The sequence below is a fragment of the Panthera onca genome, chromosome A3 (assembly GCF_046562875.1).
Source record: "Panthera onca isolate mPanOnc1 chromosome A3, mPanOnc1 haplotype 2, whole genome shotgun sequence".
Lineage (NCBI taxonomy): Eukaryota > Metazoa > Chordata > Mammalia > Carnivora > Felidae > Panthera > Panthera onca.
Window position 1 is genome coordinate 117,999,343 of NC_138341.1, and position 7,255 is coordinate 118,006,597.

The 7,255-nt window shown below is 46.5% G+C and overlaps 1 pseudogene; it reads right to left on the bottom strand.

Annotated features, from left to right (window-relative positions):
- Nucleotides 1-7,013: 7,013 nt before the first annotated feature.
- Nucleotides 7,014-7,159, bottom strand: LOC132672885 (U2 spliceosomal RNA; annotated as a pseudogene).
- Nucleotides 7,160-7,255: the final 96 nt, after the last annotated feature.

Sequence of the window (7,255 nt, forward strand, 5' to 3'; positions counted from 1 at the left end):
TCGGACAATTTTTAAGGGGGGATCTCAAGCCCCAGGAAGGTCACCCTGATGCTTCCTTTCACACAGGCTCCTTCTCTGCTCATTGCTGCCTATCTGCAGCTTGCTGTTGTTGGTTTGTTTTTTTTTTTTAATGTTTTCAGACTCATAAATAAGCTTTTCACAGGCTATTACATTACCATGGCAACCCGGCAGCTGGCTAGAAAGAAGCAGGTAGCACACAGCCTTGGGGTCTCAGTGGCACTAAAGTAACTGTGATTTTCTCTCTGCTGGGGTCAATCTCTTTATGCACAGCCTCTTTGTTTCTCTCTGCTTTTCCTCCTTCTTTCTGCTCCTTTCTTCTCTGTTTGGCCCTTATTCCTACCTCGTCTCATTAGGAGCAACATGTGTTCTAGTTGTTTTCTGTTTTCCAAGGGTTGCCAAATCTGACCTCTCCTTTGAAACTAACAATAACACTGTAAGGTGGGTGGATGTGAGCAGCCCTATTTGACTGCATTTGTATTCCCATGAAAATGTTGCATAAAAATTTTAAAGAATCGATTAGTTTATCTTTCAAGACATTTCATGCACAGAGTGCAAGATCCAAAAGGTACAAAATGGTACACAGTAAGAGGAAGTCTCAGGGCGTCTGGGTGGCTCAGTTGCTTGAGCGTCCAACTTTTGATTTCGGCTCGGGTCATGATCCCAGGCTCATGGAGCCCACTTAAGATTCTCTCTCCCCCTCTGCCCCTCTCTCCCGCTCGAGTGTGCTCTCTCTCTCTAAAATTAAAAAAAAAAGAGCAAGTCTCCCCATAACCCCTGGTGTCCAGGTCCCCTCCTGGAGGGGGGGGGGGGGGCGTGTCCTATTACCTGTTTCTTGTGCATCTTTCCTGGGATAGCCCATGCATAGATAAGCATGTTCCTTTACCTCCTTTCTCCTTTTTTATGTAAGCAGCTGGGAACATTCCATACCTGCCATCCTTGACCTTGTTCTTTCACTCAATGATGTCTTAGCAATCCTTCTCTAGCATTTCAGGTTGTCTCATGCTTTTTAATAGCTGCATATTCCATGGTGTAAATGTACCATCATTTATGTAAACAGTCCCTGTTGATGGGTATTTGGGTTGCTTCCAGTCTTTTGTTATTTCCATTCCCATTTTATAGCTGGGAAAACTGTGATTTAGAGAGGGAACTGATTTGTGGATATTCCCAAAGCATATGTGGGAATCGGTAGGCATTGCTCAGCCACAGAGTCTAAGAAGAAAGGAAGAATTGACTGACCCCTGAATTATAGAAAACAAGGAACCATCCAGGCACCTGATTTCTTTTCTCACCCTGCTAAGTGTCTTATCCAGTTGAGTTACATTCTGTTAACACTGGCTGATGATCGATGTGTCTAATTAAATAATTGTTTGTGGAAGGATTTTAAATCTGTCTTCCCTTCTAGACAATAATCTTTGTTAGGATACGATGATGTTTTCCTCACCACTGCATCCCTAGCAAGTACTGTACTCCTAGCAAGACTGGGTATACAGTAGGCGCTCAATAAATACTTGTTGAGTGAAAGAACAAGTGGGCCAGGATTGTGTGTAGTTAAGACAATGGGCTTAGAGGCCTGGGTTTGAATCCTGACTTCTGACACGTATGAGTTGCGCAATCCAAGACCCATCTCTCAACTTCTTTATGTCTCAGTTTCCTCCGCTATGCAATGGAAGCACTCTCTCAGGGTTGGTGGGGGGAGGGGACGACCAAGTGAGTGAATGCAGGCCAAGCATCCATCACAGGGCCCTGGACACAGTGAAGGCTCTGCCGATGCTCTCAGCTTCTTTCAGTGTCGTGTACTTCAGAGAAATTCTGATGAGGGAGCTGAAAAACCTTCAAAGAAGAGGTCATTTGAGCTGGGCCCCGAAAGAGAAGCAAGATTGGAGCTTTATGTGGCTAGCGCCAGATCTCTTTACCGAGTTCATCCAAGTACAAAATGGAGATGATGACACCCAGGTTCTGTCTCCCTCTGAGGAGATGTTCTGGCTTAAAGTCCCTCAAGAGGAGGATACCACACAATTAAAAGACACCATTATTATTCAGTTGGAAAAGTGCCTTCGCAGGACAAGTGAACTAATCCCTGCCAAATACGATTCTGCTTGTGCTGTGTGTAATTGAATATTTAGCACGGATTTAGCCCAGGGAGCCAACCATGCTGTTGGTGAGAATCAAGTTTAATGGGGCACTTAATAAACATGGTGGTAATTAATATCGTCCAGATGCTAGGTGCATGTGACGTCTGTGCTGCTCCTATGACTGAAGCATTTCAGAGATATAAAGTTCTGGACTTGCTCCCTGAGGGGGGAGCTAGAGGTGCGAACCCTGGCCTGGTCCTTTGCTTCTGCTGTAATCTCCTTCTGGTGAGTGAATATCACCTATTCTGGGACGCCTTCCATGATTGCCAAAGGCAGAAATCCGAGGCTTCTCCTGGGTTCTTATGTCCCTTTGCACACACTTCTTTTGAAGAACTCAAAATATCCTATTGTATTAGTTTGTTTCTGTGTCTCTCCCCCACCAGAGCCCAAGATCTTGTCCCCAGTGGTTACCTGACATATGGTTGGCACTCAAAGAATGTCTGCTGAATAAAGCTTTTCAGGTCTCAGGACTGTGGGAGATCCTGGGTCTCAAGAACAAGTTGGAGTGTTTGGATTTTCCTGGGAAGGGCAGGCTGGTGTTGACATGTGATCTCTCTTCTGATGGAAATTCTCTTTGCTGACCAATCTCATGAGCTCCACGCTGGAATGTGAACCTCCCCTCCTTATAGCAGCTCTGCTCCTGGAAGATCCTAGAGCACAGGAAAAGGACTTGGGTACCTTGTGTTTATAGACATCTGAGCGTGGAATCCAGCCCTGAGTCCATTTCATACGTGGCAGAAAGCAAGAGAACAGGCTTTGTCAATCAAAGTTGGTTACCTGCTATGAGGCTCCTGGAGGCCCAGAGCAAGAGACCAGGATGTGACGAGTCTCCATGGTTGTTTGGGCCTTGCTGCCTCAGAGGGGAAAACGTCCCTGGCCTCTCTGGCACGTAGAAGATGTCCAGATCACCTGTTTCAGCCCTGTGTCCTAGATTTATCAGGATCTGCCACACTCAGCCTTCTGGGCTTCACACCTGAGCTGAACCTAAGACAGAAGGAGGTGATGGGACACTGCAGAACTGGGCTCGGGCAGGAACCACCCAAAGCCAAGTGGCTAAGATCCTGCCCCTGGAGCCGCCTGCTCCAAACAAGGCCCCCTACTCTGGACTCGCCTCTGTCTCTGGCTGACCTTTACGGCTGGAATTTCTGCCTCCGGACTTGGTCTGGATGGGGGACTCTGACACATCATGAGTACATCCAGCATCCATGCTCTAACAGGAATTGAGGTAAGGGTGTGTTTGCCCCATGTATCTGCCATAGTGGGAGAGGGGGCTGCCTCTTTCTGCTTCTTGAGATTTGTACACATGGGAGTTGGGCAGCCCAACTGACAAATTCCAGCTTTTCCCCCATCCACGAACTCTATATTCTCCCCCATTACTCTACAGAAGGGTTCCATCTCCCGGGCACAGTTAGTCACTCAACAAACATTCACTTGTACCTCCACGTACCAGGCAATGTGCTAGGTGTTGGCAGAAGGAGTGAGCAGAGGAAACAGAAGTTACACTCTAGTGGGGGAGAGGCTGATGATGAATAATCAAGGAAACAAGACAATCTCAAACTGTGGTAATGCTATAAAGGAAAGGGGCAGGGAGCTGTGATGGAGAGTAAGAGAAGTCTACTTAGTTTCCGTTATCTGTAACTCCAAAATTAGTGGCTTAAAGTACTCATTTGTTTAGCTCATGATAATGCGGGTCAGGAATCTGGAAAAGGCTGGACTGGGAGCTTCATCTCTGCTCCATGTGGTATCAGCTGAGGTATCTGGGGCTGGAGAATCCACCTCCAAGATGGCTTCTCTTCGCCCCAAACTTTGTAGTGAAACAGTCAGACATATAAAGAAATCAAAAGGATTGTACAGGCAACATTATACTCACCACCTAGGTCGTACGCTTAACATTCTACCATCTTCCCTTTATCTCATATCTATCCATCTCTTCACCTCTCCAAGATGGCTCTTGACTCCCTGACCTGGTGTCTGATGCTCCTTGGAATCTCTTCCTCCCATGTGGCTTGAACTTCTCACAGCTCACCGACCTCAGGCTAGTCACGCTTCTTATGTGGCTGACTCCCAGGCCAGGTAAGTGCCACGCCTGAGGCTGACACACTCTCTTCCAGAGTATGCTATTGGTCGAAGCAGTTATGGGCCAGAAGAGCCTGTGGGATGGGTAATACGCTGGAGCCATCTTTTAAAACAACCACCAGCTAGAATGGGTGGTCAGGGAAGCCTTTTCGGAAAATGTTGTATTTGGGCTGAGCCCTAAGGGATGAAAAAGAGCCTGTCTTGGGAAAAGCCAAGAGAGGAGAGCATTCCAGGCAAAGAGACCAACAAAACCAAGGGCTCAGAAGTAGCAAAAGTAAATCTGGCACCTCGACTTTCCTTTTCCCATATTCAATCCAACCCATTATCTGGGGCCCACATTGAGCTGCTTCCTTCATGAAGCCTTCTCAGATACCTCAGTCCCTGTGGATCCTTCCTTTCTTCCTGGAGCACCTATCTGGCTTGCACAGGTTGGCCGGGTGTGCATTGGTTATGCACAGAGTCTCCGTGGGACCTTGGGAAGTTGCTGAACTTCTCCATCCCTAGGTGTCTTGCAAACGAGAATAATTACAGCTGCCTTATAAGGCTTGCTGGCAGGAGAATATTGATATATGGAAAGCGCTTGGCACTTAGTGAACATGGAATAAAGGTAATTATAAACCAGTTTATGCTGTCATGTGTTCATCTAGTTTAGAAATTGTTTTCAGAGCAGAAGCCATGTCTTTTTCAACTTTTTCTTTCACGGTGCGAGCAGTGTCCCTTGCCTAGGTATTATGGAAAGGAGGAAGCATGGCACAGAGTTCTTCACCGTGCTGCGGTGCTGATGGAGCCATGCAGGGCACAGGGATGAGCAAGACCCAGCCGGAGCCTTTTCCAGGAGCTTCCAGAGAGCGCAACAGTAGCTATGCCTACAGCAGCCACATTGGATATCTTTTACATTTGGAGATGGAGTGGCAGGTCTCAAAGCACCTGCACATCCATATTAGTCTGCTAGGGCTGCCCGAAAAAAGTACCACAAACTGGGTGGCTTAAACAACAAATATTTATTTTCTCACAGCTCTGGAGTCTAGGAATCTGAAATCAAAGCTGAGGGCTGGGAGGAAGAATCTGTTCCATTGCTTTCCCCTGGCTCCCAGTGGTTTGCTGGCAATCTTTGTCACTTCTTGGCTCGCAGAAGCATCATCCTTTTTATTTATTTTTATTTTTTTAATGTTTATTTATTTTTGAAAGAGAGACAGAGGGCAAGCAGGGGTGGGGCAGAGAGAGAGGGAGACACAGAATCCAAAGCAGGCTCCAGGCTCTGAGCTGTCAGCAGAGAGCCTGACGCAGGACTCAAACTCACAAACCGCGAGATCATGACCTGAGCTGAAGTCAGACGCTTAACTGACTGAGCCACCCAGCTGCCCCGAAGCACCATCCTTGATCTTCCTTCATCTTCACATGGCATGCTCCCTGTGTGTGCATCTGTGTCCAAATTTCCCCCTTGAATAAGGACACCAGTCATATTGGATTAGCACCCATCTTAATCACCTCATTTTAACTTGATTACCTCTGTCAAGACCCTACCTCCATGTATGATTACATTCGAGGTACTGGGGGTTGGGACTCCAACATAGATTTCTGTTGGGTGGGGTGTGGGGTAGGGCATACATTTCAACACATAAAACATCTCTGTCTCCTATGACCCTCCTCATCCACATCCCGCAGTGAGTCCCTTTAAGGGCAAATACCAAGTCTTGTCCTATATATCTGTACCCTTCAAGCTCAGCTTCTCCCCCTTCTTATGCTCCAAGTCTTTCCCACAGCCTTTCAACCTCCTGCCATGCTCTTTCCTTCCTCTCTTTGCCTGGAAAATTCCTACGCATTCCTCATTTCTTAGCTTAAATGTTACCTCCCCAGAGAGGCCTTCCCTGATCACCCTGTCTTGATTGTATCTCCCATGTCATTTATTCTCTCGTGGTTTCCCTTTCCTCCCAACAGATCTCCTGATTCATATACATTTCTCTGTGTGATTAATGGGGGTGTCAGACATTAACCCCTACACTGTAAGCACAGTGAGGCTGGGAACCCACCTACCTGCCATTGTCTTCCCAGTTCCATGGTACACGATCCAGGGTAGAAACTCCATAATATTTGTTGAATGAATAAATGAATGCTACAGTTTTGTAGCCTCTGTATCGCCTCATAAAGCATGGAGTTAGTGGATGTTGACTGAATTATCATTATTTTTGTGTCCTCTAAGAGCGAGCTCCTTGAAGGTAAGATTAGGTCTCAATTTTTTTTTTTTTTTTCCTTCAAACGTTTACTTATTTTTTAGAGAAAGCACAGAGAGAGGGAGACAGAGGATCTGAAGCAGGCTCTGAGATGATGGCAGAGAGACAGATGCATGTCTGCCATGCATGCATGCGGATGCATGTCTGCCATGCATGCATGGCTGGAATGCATGAACTGTGAGATCATGACCTGAGCTGAAGTCAGAAGCTCAACCGACTGAGCCACCCAGGCACCCCAGGTTAGGTCTCAATTCTTTTTTGGATCTCCACCATCCAATCCCTTCTCTTTGACAGTCTATGTACTTTTATTAGTTATCTATGCTGTGTAACAAATTATTCTGAAACACCGTAGCTCAAAGCAGTAACATTTATTATCTCACAATTTCATTTCACCTCCAAAAACCAGCACAGGGCATAGAGTACGTGTTCAGCAAATTTTTTCCCTTTTTAAAAGTAGGTTCTACACCCAACGTGGGGCTCGAACTCACGACCCTTGAGATTAAGAGTTGCATGCTCCACTGACTGAGCCAGCCAGGCGCCCCTGGGTGAAAGTTTTGAACGAATTCTATAACATACTTCTGTTTGAATGATAAGAATTCTTGTCTCGCCTCTGCATTGTAGGCGCCTAGCTTCAGGATCTAGTATAGAATTAAAGTTATAGACGTACACTTGATCTTAGCCAAAAGGCCGAGAAGCGATAAAGTTATAGACGTACAGACGTCTGTAAACATCTGCTGAAATGGGCCGAGGACAAACGGGCTTAGAGAACCGAGGACGTCTGTACCGCGCTTCCCC